Below are 16,019 nucleotides of genomic sequence, written 5' to 3'. Positions count from 1 at the left end.
AGCACATGAAGTAGATCTTAATTCGTAATAGATAATTATTTGGATCATTGCTCTCTATGTATACACATTGAATTGCATTGCAAGTGAAGTAGATTTAAATTATTTTTTGGTTGTTGCAGACTATCTTTCCCATGGGTTGAGATCCTTTGTAGTATTGTACGTTGTTGTTGTGCGGATGACATGTGGGACCGGGTCCACATGGCAGTGACCGCACTGCATGGTGCACTACTGCAGAGGATCCTAACCGCTTTTCCATACATATGAAATCTGATATGCATTATATTTATATGCGTAGTTAAAGAAATATTAGGCCCATGGGAACGCACGTGCATTCTACTAGTAATTCTTAAGGGCATCTCCAACGTTGACCCATTAATTTTCTTCCGTATTCATCCGCAGAAAGGAGATCAGTAAATGGATATGAATGTTAAAGACTGTCATTCAACCTTTCTCACATGCATTTCAACTACTCTTTGAACTAACCGGACGAAATACATACAAACACGACATATTTCATATAAACCGAACGAAATTCATTGCATTTTTGATATTTATTTAACTAAAAAAGATACCGAACTAATATAAAACTAGTCTACGGCCGCTGCCAGCAGATATCCATTTCGGCGAGATGCCTTGACTAGTCTACGGTCGGCCGTAGGGATCTCCATTGTCTTCCCCCATGTCCGGCAACCATGAGACCCAGAGGTATATGCCTCAGCGCAAAGGTGGATTGCTTCCCCACCGCTCATTGGAGTGGAACCGTCGGCTGATGCTTCAGCCGAAGGGGAAGGGTGCCCTAAGCTGCATGGAGCAGGGTTGGTTTTTGGGCAGGGGGGTGCGACAGTGCCCTGCGACCGGGCAAAACACCGACTGTGTATGCCGGTGTCGCCTTGGTGGTGGCCTTGATGGGACCCAAGCGGCAGCGGCCTCCAATGTTCTACTCCTCTATGATTGCGGCGGGCGCGGTCGTGCTGGTTGCCGCCTCGTCGATGTTTGCGTAGCCGGCTTCTTTCTTTGCCGATAGGGCACGGTTATGCGCGCGTTGACGGCGGATGGCGTGGTCACATGCACGGAAGACGTGATATGGCATGACGTTGTCCACAATAGCCACGATGTCCATGTCGTTGTGCTCCCCCCTTAGTGTCGTCCTGAGGCAACTTGCCGCTCCTTGTCGAGCTGAACCACATGCCGGCTTGGAGCTTCAGCGTGTGCGAGCTGGCCTGGAGCAACTTGCCGCTCCTCGGCGAGCTGAACCACGCGCCGGCTTGGAGCTTCGGTGACGGCGTGATACGTCTCTAATGTATCTATAATTTTTTATTGTTCCAAGTTGTTATATTATCATTCTTTGATGTTTTACAATCATTTTATAGCAACTTTTTATCATTTTTTGGGACTAACCTATTGACATAGTGCATAGTGCCAATTGTTGTTTTTTGCTTGTTCGTAGAATATCACTACCAAACAAAGTCCAAATGCCATGAAACTTTTTAGAGATTTTTTTGGACCAGAAGACAACTTGGGAGCCAAGGAAGCACCTGGGGGAGGCCCGTGGGGCCCACAAGACACCAGGGCGCACCAGAGGCCCCTGGCGTGCCCTGATGGGTTGTGGGGCCCACGGAGGTCTCCTCCACTACCTCTCAGTTCTGTAAAATACCCAAATATTCCAGAAACCCTAGGGGAGCAGACGAAACACAAGTTCCGCCGCCGCAAGCCTCTGTAGCCATGAAAAACCAATCGGGAGCCCGTTCCGACACCCTGTCGGAGGGCGAAATCATCACCAGAGGCCATCTTCATCATCCCTATGGCCACCATGATGAGGAGGGAGTATTCCACCCTCGGGGCTGAGGGTTTGTACTAGTAGCTATGTGTTTGATCTCTCTCTCTCTCACTCTCTCTCTCTCTCATGTTCTTGATTTGGCACGATCTTGATGTATCGCGAGCTTTGTTAATATAGTTGGATCATATTGTGTTTCCCCCTCTCTGTTTTGTTGTGATGAATTGAGTTTTCCCTTTGAGATTTCGTTATTATCGGATTGAATAATTTTATGGATTTGAGAGCACTTGATATATGTTTTGCATATGAATCCCCGTGGTGAAAATGGGGTATTATATTGATTGTCTTGATATATGTTTGGGCACTCAACTCGCGGATTTGTGAGGTGACATTGGGGTAATCTATGCATAGGGGTTGATGCACTTTTTCGTCCTTGTTTGTCCGGTAGAAATCTTGGGGCACTCTTTGAGTTTCTTTGTGTTGGATCGAGTATTATGAATCTGAAATTGTTTTATCCGTGTTGTATAATTAACTCATAGATACTTATGGTGACATTAGAGTTGGTTCATGCATATCATATGGTGTTATTTTTGTATGAACTCTTAGAAAGATTGATCGGAAAGGATAATTTTGTGTTATTTTAGTACGAACTCTTGGATAGATCGATCGGAAAGGATAACTTTAAGGTGGTTTCGTACCCTACAAACAATTTCTTCTTATGTTGTCCGCGAGATAAGAACTTTGGAGTGATTCATCATCGCACGTTGAGGGATGGTTATGTGATCCAATTATATTAGCATTGTTGAGAGATTGCACTAGCGAAAGTACGAACCCTAGGCATCATTTGTAAGCATTGCAAAACCGTTTGTGCTCACTTTTGTTACTTGCTACCAAGGTTGGAAAAAATGGTAAGCGTAAGTGATGTGGTTGGCCTTCTCCTAGTGCCTAGGCGGTGCTTAAGCGCCCTAGGCGCAGCCTAGGCGGTAGTATAGTTTTACTATCAAGGTATATATGCGGTTATTATATGTGTATCAATGTTAATTTAGGGAATATGAATAAGTTAACTACTAGCTACTGCCATCAGTGGTGGACCTAGGACCTAATTACTGGGGATGCCAAACATCAATACACAGGAAAAAGGTTTTAACAAATTACACAAAATTTGCATGACTAGCCCTAAAAATAATCTTAAATCCAACAAATAGTCCATTTTTTGGTCAAATACACTATGTAAACTATTTTTCTTTTTTTATAGGGGGGTCCATGGGACCCATGACAACTTCCTAGATCTACCCCTGACTGCCATTGGAATATGGCCCGTTTGGCATATCAGTGTAATATGGCATGATTTCTCACTTGTGTATACGATATATTGCTTGCCTTGCGTAGACTTCCATTTATGCCCTAGGCGAGGTGTTTGGCCATCGCCTAGCACCTAAGCGTGCCTAAGCATCTCCTAGGCACTACCTTTTCCAACAGAGCTTGCTACCTTGCTGTTTTTATTGTTACTATTGCAAAAATCAATATCTTCTATCGTTACTACACTTGTATCACCATATCTTTGCCGAACTAGTGCACCTATACAATTTATCATTGTATTTGGTGTGTTGGGGACACAAGAGACTCTTTGTTATTTGGTTGCATGTTTTTTTGAGAGACACCATCTTCATCCTACGCCTTCCACGGATTGATAAACCTTAGGTCATCCACTTGAGGAGAAATTGCTATTGTCCTACAAAACTCTGCGCTTGGAGGCCCAACGCGAGTCTACAAGAATAAAGTTGCATAGTAGACATCAAGCTCTATTATGGCGCCTTTGCCGGGGATACATCATCAACATCTATCAGGTTCCTAATCATAAATCTCATCTCCTTGCAATTTACATTATTTACCATTTGCCTCTTGTTTTCATCTCCCTCACTTCACAAAAATTTGCCTTTTTATCTGCCTTCTTTCCGTTTGCTTTGTTCTCGTCGGATCTCTTGTTTGATTGTAATCTTGTTTACATGTTCATGATGTCTCAAGAAAACACCAAGTTGTGTGATTTTTCCAATGCTAATAACAATGATTTTATTAGTACTCTGATTGCTCCTCCCACCACTAGTGCGGAGTCTTGTGATATTAATGTCGGTTTGTTGAATCTTGTTATGAAAGAGCAATTTTCCGATACTCCTAATGAGGATGGCGCGTCCCATCTAAACACATTCGTAGAATTGTGTGATATGCAAAAGAAAAAAAGATGTGGACAGTGATATTGTGAAGTTGAAACTATTTCCTTTCTCCTTGCGGGATCGTGCAAAAATTTTGTTCTCCTCTTTGCCTCGCAATAGTATCAATTCTTGGGATAAGTGCAAGGATGCTTTTACTAAGTATTTTCCAACCACAAAAATTATTTCCCTTAGACCTCAAATTATGAATTTTAAGCATCCTGAGCATGAACATGTTGCACAATCTTGGGAAAGAATGAATTTAATGCTAAGAAATTGTCCTACTCATGTTAAATCTTTGGATGATCATACAAGAAAATTATGCGGGATTGAATTTCATTTCTAGAAATATTTTGGATGCCGCCGCGAGTCATACTTTTAAGGAGATTACTTTGGGTGAAGCTACTAAATTGCTAGATAATATCATGGAAAATTATTCACAATGGCATAATGAAAGAGCACCTACTAGTAAAAAGGTTAATTCGATTGGAAATTAGTACTTTGAGTGAAAAGGTTGATGCTCTTATGAAATTGGTTGCTAATAAAAATTCTCATATTGATCTTAATGATTTGCCTTAGTCTACTTTGATTGATCAAAATAGTGATCTTGTAGATGTGAATTTTGTCTCGCGAAACAATTTTAATAACAATGCTTATAGAGGTAATTTTAATACTAGGCCTTTTCCTGGAAATTCCTCTAATAATTATGACAATTCCTATGGTAATTCTTCTTACAATAATAATAGGAACCCTTTCATCTTGATAGTAATATTAAAGAATTTATCAATGCTCAAAAAGTTTTCAATACTACGATAGAAGAAAAGTTGAATAAGATTGATGATATGTCTAGAAGCATTGATAGAATTCCCACGAGGTAGAAAATCTCAAGATTAAAAAAATTCCACCTAAGGTTGATGTTAATGAATCAACTAAAGCTTTATATTTTCAATGGATGAAAGTAAGAAAAGAACCGCTATGCTTAGAGCTAAAAGAGAATTTTCAGAAAGGGCATTTTCTACCAATTGCTTTCATAATAATGATGAAGATCTTAAAGTGATTGGTGTTTCCTCTATTGATTCCTTTTTTAGTAAGATTAAAATTGATGATAAAGGGACTGAAGAAGAGTCAACTTTAGCTAGAAGGAGTCCCCATGATTCGGAGGGTGAAAATCTTGATGAAAAAATTGATAAAAGTGGGTTTGGAGAGGTCAAAACTTTAACTAGTGATGTGCCCACTCTTTTGGAGTATGTTTAGTATTTCTTTTTATTTATTTTCTGAGCGTAATTATTTAAAAAAACGAACTGACTTCGGCCCATACCCGAGCGGGACACCGCCCGGGGGCAGCCTTTAAATAGCCGCGCCCTGAGCCGCCCCAACCCAATAGCGCTGCCGCCAGCCCACCCGCGCCGAAACCCTAACCCTAGCCCAAGCCGCCCCAAGCCCCACCCGAGCCGCCGCCGCCGACCCGAGTCGCCGCCCGCGCCGCCGCCAGCCGCCGCCGCCGCCGCCACGACCCGCCGCCCGAGGTTCGCCGCCGCCTCGTTTTCCGCGCCGTTTTTTTAGAAAACCGATCGGTTTTCCGTCGGTTTTTTTTGTTTTTTTAGTTTCGTTTTTTTATTAGATCGGTTTTATTTTCGGTTTAGTTTAATTAGCGAGCGTTCGCTCGTTCGTTCGTTTTAACGAACGCGTTCATTGTTTAGATCTGGATAACGAACGTTCGTTCGTTAACCCGTTCGTCGTTTTTCTTTTTCTCGGATTTTCCACGGTTATTTTCTGATCGCGATTTCTGATCCGATTTTCGTTTTAGTATAACTTTTTGCTCGTTTATCGGAATCAAGCGATTCAAGCGCCTGGAGTTATGTTTTAAAACCCTCTGTCCGTTTAACCAACTTAAACAAGTTTTTGCTACTGTAAAATTGACTTAGATCCAGATTAGTAGGACGAAGTTGTTTTTTTCGCCGTTTGACTTACGTATCTTCGTTCGATTTGATTCTTTTTGCAAACCGGAGTTCTTAAGTTGGACTTTCTGGTTAGATCTCTTATTGAGTTTTACCTGTGCATTAGATGAGTACTTATTGTATGCTTGTTTGTTTGTCTGCGATAGAATACCCGGAGTGTGCCGCCTGTCACTTCGAATCTCTAGGTTTCGCAGATCATTAGCAAGGCAAGTAACACTTTGATCATACCTCTTTTACTACCCAGTATTATTGCATTAGATCAATCCTCAAACATTGCATGATTAGGATCTAATTAAACTGTGGGATGGGAAGTAGTTGAGGTAGTACCTATTACCTGTTTTACTATCAAACCTTTGGGAGTTACTTCTACGTTTGCTTATTATGCCATGCTATGCTAGTAGACGTGGATTGGGTGAGTGATATCCATGACAGTTGTGAGTTTTGTTAATTTAATGGTTTATCTAGGGTGGCAACTTAAATACACATCTGGGTGGATTGAGGTACCTGGATTTCCAGGATTTGCATGTTTCTTTTTGGACCGCCACCCAGGCTCAAAGGGATCATGAGATTATTCATGCTAGAAACTTCCGTGTGCAGCCACAAGCCATTATGGGCTCTCGCATAGTTGATTAAGTCGTGCGAACTCTTACAGGATAGACTAGCAGATGTAGGGGAAAGTAGGTGTACTGGTCTACCCATCGTAAGGTGCTAGCGCTTCTGAAAGACTATGTCTCGGTCATCCGTTTCTCAAACACCATGTAGTGCGAGAAATCCAACGAAGGCGATCCAGTCTTGTGGGGAAAAGTGCGCAAACCTCTGCAGAGTGTACAAACTAATCATGGTTAGTCGTGTCCCCGGTTATGGATGTTTTGAGTATCTAGTACTTGGATATCATGCGAATCTCATCATGTTACTCTAAATTAAATTTTGTTGGGTTTTAATGATGATTACTTTAATTGGAACTGAGGATGCTGTTAACCATTCTCAATGTTTAACAACCACCATGATAGTTAAATGAAATTTATTCCTTTGCAGTAGGGAAAAATTGTCTTTACGCAAAACTGTAACCATAGAGCTTTCCACCAGCCAAATATGCATGTAGTATAGCTTACTCTTTCATTACTCTCTATGTGTTACATTGCCAGCATATTCCATGTGCTGACCCGTTTTCGGGCTGCAACGTTTTATGTTGCAGACTTTTCAGACAATGAGTAAGGTGCCTTTAGGTCGTGGTTCTATACTTAGTGATGCCGTTGGAGTTGATGGACTCACTTATCTTCCAAGCCTTCCGCTGTTATCGTTATTAGATGGCCTTAAGCCATATTTATTGTAATAAGTTCTCTTTTGAGACACTCGATGTAATAAGTGTGTGATTGCTACTCTGTTATAAATCCTTCAAGTACTGTGTGGTGTCAGCATTACTGATCCAGGGATGACACCTGAGCACAGAGATCAGACTGTTTGAGGTCTGGTCGCTACAAAGATGGTATCAGAGCACACGCTGACTGTAGGACACGACCACTAAGCAAAAGCCCTAGAATGATACTCTCTTGTCATTTTCTGACTCCTCATCTTTTCTATTCTTTTAGGATGACGGAAGCGAGGATCAAGTTCACCCAGCCGGATGAAGATACACCTTTTGGACGACACCTGAAGGAAGTCACCAAGTACCTGAACATTGGAATACCAAGTTTCACGGGGACCTACAACGCCACTTTACCCGAAGAGGAGCGTTGGAAGATTCAAGCTCAAGTTCCAGGAAGGAGCCAGTCACGGAGCCCATAGAGTGTGTTTTTAATGCACCAACCTGGAGTCTGGGAAAGAGCATGGTAGCTCACATAACCATGGGATGCATTGGAGAAGTCTACCAAGAAGACCTCAAGGATACTATTTACCAGATTTGCGGACGCCGAGATGAACAATGGGAGATAGTTAGCACCAAGAAGGATAGATCCATTGCAGCTTTCATCCAGGAGTTAAATCAGCACATTCGACGCCAGGAGAATCAGATGTGCGCAGACATGATGGAGTTGAAGAAAGCAAAAGCCAAGATTAACGAACTAGAATGAGAACTGAAGGCCACTCGCAAGGACTACATGGATGAGATTGTCGCTCTAGTGAGACAAAACGGCGATCTGAAGGAGAAGATTGAAGAACTCATGGGGAACTCAGCACCCGGAGGAGAAGATGAAGATTGCACTTGTCCGGATAACTACATCATCATCGACGACACCGATTCTGATCCTAGTGATGATGATTTTGAAGACAAAGCTGGAGCAGATATCATGGAGTCTTCGTTGGAGCAGTTTTTCTAGTAGACTACCATAACAGTAGTAGTGTTCCACCATGTATCTAGTATAGTCCACACACCTTTTGCGATAGTTGTAGACCAATTGTATGACCTTGATTGATTGAATGAAGTGATTTTGTGTGCATTTGCCTCATGTGCATTTGGGTAGTATTTTCTCTTTAGACCTCATTCTATTCTTAATTCTCATCTTTTCTAAACCCTCAGATGCCTCCGAGACGTGAAAATGGATTTGCCTTCCCACCGGAGCTCACTCAGTTGATCCAGCAGCAGAATGCCTTGATGCAGCTGTTAGTCCAGAACCAGAACAACAACAACAACAACCCACCGCCGCCACCACCTGTTGATCACTTAACCCGTTTTCTTAGGCTGAATCCGCCGGTGTTCTCCAGTAGCACCGAGACGATAGTAGCAGATGATTGGCTCCGCAAGACAGGGAGGGAGTTGACCACTGCAGGTTGTATAGATGGGGAAAAGGTGAAGTTTGCCGCACATCAGCTTGAAGGACTCGCGGCAGCATGGTGGGAGAACTTTACAGCCACTTACCCTGTAGACACTGTCACATGGGATCAGTTTCAGCAAGCGTTCCGTACTGCCCATGTTTTAGTAGGAGCTATGGCCATGAAGAAGCGTGAGTTTCGCAACTTGCGCCAAGGAGGACGGACAGTTGGCCAGTATGTGGATGACTTTAGTAAACTAGCACGTTATGTCCCAGATGACGTTGCTACGGATGCAGCTAAGCAAGAGAAGTTTCTGGAAGGGCTGAATGGTGAGCTGAGCATGCAGTTGATGGTAGCAAGTTTCAACAACTACCAGGAGTTGGTAGATCATGCTCTTATGATTGAAGGGAAGCACAGCAGATTGAAAACCGCAAGCGGAAGTATGGACAGGGGAAGTACAATTCTGGAGCTCAACAGAAGCCCCGCCTTACCCCTAAACCGGGAGTTCATTTTCAGCATACCCATGGAGGAGGTAGCTCGCACAACCATAATGGCCCCAAAAATGGTAATGGGAATGGAGGAAGCAACGGCTAGAACCGTACCACCCTAGCAACCCCAGCCAACAGAGACCTGAGCCAAATCACCTGTTTTAAGTGTTCAAATACTGGACATTATGCCAATGAATGTCCTGAAGGACAGAATGGCAACAGAAGCTCTGGAAAGAAGCCGAACCATTTCAACAGGGGATAGGTGAACCACGTTAACGTGGAGGAGGTTGAAGCTTAGCCTGATGCAGTAATATGTAAGTTTTTGGTTAAGTCATTTACTGCACTCGTTCTTTTTTATACTGGTGCATCGCATTCATACATATCAAGGGGATTTGTGGATAAGTATAGCCTTCCCACTAGGATTCTTAAAACACCTATGCTAGTAAGCTCACCAGGAGCGGAGTATATGGCCAGACAAGGATGTTTTCAAGTGCCATTAAGTATAGGAAGGCATGTTTTTCCGACAGATTTGATTATTTTGGAATCACAAGGGTTGGATGTGATTCTTGGTATGGGTTGGTTGTCAATGTATGGAGGAAACATCGATTGCGCCAGTAAGACAATTTTGCTTACAACACCCGAAGGAAGAAGGATCAAGTATGTATCCCATCATGCGCCAAACAGGACACAAGTAAATTCCTTATCAGGAGTTGTGCAGGAGGAAGTACCAGTGGTAAAGGATTTCCCGGATGTATTTCTAGAAGAGTTGCCAGGCATGCCACCAGATAGAGATATTGAGTTTTTGATTGAGCTTTTGCCAGGCACCGGGCCAATATCGAAGAGACCATACAGAGCAAAGGATTTGGTGGAGATTAAGAAGCAGATTAAAGAGTTACTGGATAAAGGATACATTCGCCCAAGTTCTTCGCCTTGGGGATCACCAGTACTTCTTGTGGAGAAAAAGGATGGATCGTTAAGGATGGTTGTTGATTATCGTGGATTGAACGAAGTAACGATTAAGAACAAGTACCCGCTACCAATGATCAATGATCTGTTTGATCGGTTGCAAGGAGCTAAAGTATTTTCCAAGATTGGTTTGAGATCAGGGTACCATCAATTGAAGATTCGAGAGCAGGACATACCTAAGACAACTTTCACCACAAGATATGGATTGTATGAGTATACCGTTATGTCATTTGGACTGACTAACGCACCTGCCTATTTTATGAACATGATGAACAAGGTGTTTATGGAGTTTTTGGATAAGTTCGTCGTAGTGTTCATTGATGATATTCTGGTTTATTCGAAGAATGAAGAGAAGCATAAAGAATATTTGCGATTAGTACTGGAGAAGCTCAGAGAGCATCAGTTATATGCCAAGTTCAACAAATGTGAGTTTTGGTTGAAGGAAGTAGGATTTCTTGGACACGTTATATCCGGAGAAGGAATAGCGGTTGACCCCACAAAGGTTATCACTGTGACCAATTGGGAAGCACCAACAACAGTTGGAGAGATCCGGAGTTTTCTTGGACTCGCAGGATAGTACCGGAGATTTATTGAGAACTTCTCAAAGATTGCGAAGCCTATGACAGAATTGCTGAAGAAGGATACTATGTTTATATGGACTGAAGAGTGTGAGGCTAGTTTCCAGGAATTGAAGAAGCGTTTGGTCACCTCACAAGTGTTGATTTTGCCAGACCAGACCAAGGATTATGAGATATATTGCGACGCTTCACGTCGAGGACTTGGAGCAGTGCTTATGCAGGAGGGAAGGGTTGTTTCGTATGCTTCACGACAACTGAAACCCCACGAATTGAATTATGCCACACATGATTTGGAGTTAGCAGCCATAGTGCATGCATTGAAAACATGGAGACATTTCCTCATTGGAAACCATTGTGAGGTGTACACGGATCACAAGAGTTTGAAGTACATTTTCACGCAGTAGGAGTTAAACCTCAGACAAAGGAGATGGTTGGAGCTCATCAAGGATTATGATATGAGATTGCATTACCATCCCGGAAAGGCTATTGTGGTAGCTGACGCATTAAGCCGTAAGAGCCATGTCAATACACTAATGACGGGAGAGTTGCCAAAGGAGTTAGCCGAGGATCTTCGTGAACTATGTTTAGAAATTGTTCCGAGAGGCTATGTAACAGCATTGGAGATTCAGTCAACTTTGATGGATAGAATCAGAGAAACTCAGAAGAATGACAAGGAGATTGCCTCTATAAAAGAGAAAATGAGCGAAGGAAAGGCCAAAGGTTTTCGTGAGGATGAACACGATACCCTATGGTTTGAAGACCGTGTTTATGTGCCCAATGACCCGGAGATCAGGAAGTTGATTCTGCAAGAGGCACATGATTCACCGTATTCGATTCACCCAGGAAATACCAAGATATATTTGGATTTGAAGGATACATTCTGGTGGACCGGAATGAAGAAAGACATTGCGGAGTACGTAGCAGTTTGTGATGTATGTCAGAGAGTAAAAGCAGATCATCAAAAGCCAGCAGGATTGCTACAACCATTGCCGATACCCGAATGGAAGTGGGATAAGTTAGGCATGGATTTTATCACGGGATTACCAAGGACTTGTTCTGGCTATGACTCGATTTGGGTTGTAGTTGATCGGTTGACGAAGGTAGCACATTTCATCCCAGTAAAGACCACTTACACCAGTGCTAAGTTGGCAAAGATATACATGACCAGGATCGTCTGTTTGCATGGAGTTCCGAGGAGTATCGTATCAGATAGAGGAACCCAGTTTACCTCAAAGTTCTGGAAGCAGTTGCACGAGACTTTGGGTACCAGGCTAGAGTTCAGTACAGCTTTTCATCCGCAGACAGATGGACAGACCAAGAGAGTCAATCAGATTTTGGAGGATATGCTGAGAGCTTGTGCGCTAGATTATGGATCAAGTTGGGACGACAATTTGGCATATGCAGAGTTTTCTTACAACATCAGCTATCAAACCAGTTTGAAAATGGCCCCTTTCGAAGCCTTGTACGGAAGGAGGTGCAGGACACCGTTGTCATGGGACGAGGTTGGAGACCGCCAGTTGTTTGGACCTAATTTGATTAAGGAGTCTGAACAGAAGGTGAAGTTGATTCGTGATAGGCTCAAGGTAGCCCAGTCCAGGCAGAAGAGCTACGCAGATTCTAAACGCAAGGAGACAGATTATGAAGTCGGAGACCGAGTTTACCTTTGAGTATCACCACTACGGGGAATTAAGCGTTTTGGAGTCAAGGGAAAGTTAGCGCCCCGATTTGTAGGACCATACCGAGTTTTGGAGCGTATGGGAGAAGTGGCCTACAAGTTGGAATTACCCAAAGAATTGTCAGGAGTTCATGATGTATTTCACGTTTCTCAGTTTAAGAAGTGTCACGCGGAGATGGCTGACATACCGTTGAGAGACACAGTGCCGTTGGAAGCGATTCAGTTGGATAACAATTTGACCTATGAGGAGAAACCAGTTAAGATTCTCGAGTTTGCCAGCAGAGTCACCTACAGCAAGGTTATCAAGTTTTGTAAGGTTCAGTGGAGCCACCACACTGAAGACGAAGCCACTTGGGAACGAGAGGAAGATTTGGTCAAGGACCACCCTCACCTATTTTCTAGCCAACCCGAATCTCGAGGGCGAAATTCATCTTAAGGGGGGTAGGTTTGTAACATCCCAAATTTTCAATTTGGAATGTTATACATTAGATCATCAATGCATATCATATTTTTTTGCTTTTGGTTTTGATCCTAGAAATTCTACGCAAATCAAGGACCCACGAAGAAAGTTGGGGATTTCGTTATTTTCATATTTGAGTTTTCTCAAATTTTGGGAATAGGATCATTTGATTTTATTTATTTTATCATCAATTATTTCTATTACAAAAATGAGAGAGGGAATAAAATGACTTCCCAAAATAAAGAAATATTGAGGATTTAATAATAAAATCAAATAAGATTTTATTTCGGAGTTTTTCGATATTTTTATTTGAATTTAGGAAAAATATACGTTTTTAAAAATTGCATTTAGGTCCCAAATAAATGTTCGCTTTGTCGGGCTTGATTTTAGAAGTCCGGGAAAATTTATTTCGGGATTTTTGGAGTCCTTTTAGTATTTCTTTTTATTTTTTTCTGAGCGTAATTATTTAAAAAAAACGAACCGACTTCGGGCTGTACCCGAGCGGGACACCGCCCAGGGGCAGCCTTTAAATAGCCGCGCCCCGAGCTGCCCCAGCCCAATAGCGCCGCCGCCAGCCCACCCGCACCGAAACCCTAACCCTAGCTCGAGCCGCCCCAAGCCCCGCCCGAGCCGCCGCCGCCGACCCGAGTCGCCGCCCGTGCCGCCGCCAGCCTCCGCCACCGCCTTGCAGCGCCGCCGTCGCCGCCGCCCGCCGCCGCGCCGCCGCGACCCGCCGCCCGAGGTTCGCCACCGCCTCATTTTCCGCGCTGTTTTTTTAGAAAAACGATCGGTTTTCCGTCGGTTTTATTTTCGGTTTTTTTAGTTTCGTTTTTTTATTAGATCGGTTTTATTTTCGGTTTAGTTTAATTAGCGAGCGTTCGCTCGTTCGTTTGTTTTAACGAACGCGTTCATCATTTAGATCTGGATAACGAACGTTCGTTCATTAACCCGTTCATCGTTTTTCTTTTTCTCGGATTTTCCGCGGTTATTTTCTGATCGTGATTTCTGATCCGATTTTCGTTTTAGTATAACTTTTCGCTCGTTTATCGGAATCAGGCGATTCAAGCACCTGGAGTTTCGTTTCGAAACCCTCTATCCGTTTAACCAACTTAAACAAGTTTTTGCTATTGTAAAAATTGACTTAGATCCAAATTAGTAGAACGAAGTTGTTTTTTTCGCCGTTTGACTTTCGTATCTTCGTTCGATTTGATTCTTTTTGCAAACCGGAGTTCTTAAGTTGGACTTTCTGGTTATATCTCTTATTTGAGTTTTACCTGTGCATTAGATGAGTACTTATTGTATGCATGTTTGTTTGTCTGTGATAGAATACCCGGAATGCGCCGCCTATTACTTCGAATCTCTAGGTTTCGCGGATCATCAGCAAGGCAAGTAACACTTTGATCATACCTCTTTTACTACCCAGTTTTATTGCATTAGATCAATCCTCAAACATTGCATGATTAGGATCTAATTAAACTGTGGGATGGGAAGTAGTTGAGGTAGTACCTATTACCTGTTTTACTATCAAACCTTTGGGAGTTACTTGTACGTTTGCTTATTATGCCATGCTATGCTAGTAGACGTGGATTGGGTGAGTGATATCCATGATAGATGTGTGTTTTGTTAATTTAATGGTTTATCTAAGGTGGCAACTTAAATACACATCTGGGTGTATTGAGGTACCTGGGTTTCTAGAATTTGCCTGTTTCTTTTTGGACCGCCACCCAGGCTCAAAGGGATCATGAGATTATTCATGCTAGAAACTTGCGTGTGCAGCCACAAGCCATTATGGGCTCTGGCATAGTTGATTAAGTCGTGCGAACTCTTACAGGGTAGACTAGCAGATGTAGGGGAAAGTAGGTGTACCGGTCTACCCATCGTAAGGTGCTAGCGCTTCTGAAAGACTATGTCTCGGTCATCCGTTTCTCAAACACCATGTAGTGCGAGAAATCCAACGGAGGCGATCGAGTCTTGTGGGGAAAAGTGTGCAAACCTTTGTAGAGTGTACAAACTAATCATGGTTAGCCGTGTCCCCGGTTATGGACGTTTTGAGTATCTAGTACTTGGATATCATGTGAATCTCATCATGTTACTCTAAATTAAATTTTGTTGGGTTTTAATGATGATTACTTTAATTGGGATTGAGGATGCTGTCAACCATTCTCAATGTTTAACAACCACCATGATAGTTAAATGAAATTTATTCCTTTGCAGTAGGGAAAAATTGGCTTTACGCAAAACTGTAACCATAGAGCTTTCCACCAGCCAAATATGCATGTAGTATAGCTTACTCTTTCATTACTCTCTATGTGTTACATTGCCAGCATATTCCATGTGCTGACCCGTTTTCGGGCTGCAATGTTTCATATTGCAGACTTTTCAGACAACGAGTAAGGTGCCTTTAGGTCGTGGTTCTATACTCAGTGATGCCGTTGGAGTTGATCGACTCACTTATCTTCCAAGCCTTCCGCTATTATCGTTATTAGATGGCCTTAAGCCATATTTATTGTAATACGTTCTCTTTTGAGACACTCGATGTAATAATTGTTTGATTGCTACTCTATTATAAATCCTTCAAGTACTGTGTGGTGTCAGCATTACTGATCCAGGGATGACACCTGAGCACAGAGATCAGACTGTTTGAGGTTTGGTCGCTACAAAATCCATGATAAATTCACCCCATGCTTATGAACAAAATAAAGCTTTTACTAAACATATTGTGGATGCCATGATGAAAGCTTTATAAGAAAAATTGGAATTAGAGATTTCAATTCCTAGAAAATTACATGATGAGTGGGAACCTACCATTAAAGTCAAGATTAAAAATTATGAATGCTTTGCTTTATGTGATTTGGATGCTAGTGTTTCCACAATTCCAAAATCTCTATGTGATGTGCTTGGTCTTACCAATATTGAAGAATGTTCTCTTAATTTGCACTTGGCAGATTCTACTATTAAAAAACCTTTGGAAAGAATTAATGATGTTATTATTCTTGCAAATAGGAACTATGTGCCCATTGATTTTATTGTTCTTGATACTGATTGCAATCCTTATTGTCCAATCATACTTCTTAGAGCATTTTTACAAACTATAGGTGCCGTGATTGATATGAAAGAAGGCAATATTAAATTTCAATTCCACTAAGGAAGGGTATGAAAAACTTC

This window comes from Triticum dicoccoides, chromosome 6B, assembly GCF_002162155.2.
Source record: "Triticum dicoccoides isolate Atlit2015 ecotype Zavitan chromosome 6B, WEW_v2.0, whole genome shotgun sequence".
NCBI classification, from domain to species: Eukaryota; Viridiplantae; Streptophyta; class Magnoliopsida; order Poales; family Poaceae; genus Triticum; species Triticum dicoccoides.
This window is presented reverse-complemented; position numbering follows the sequence as displayed.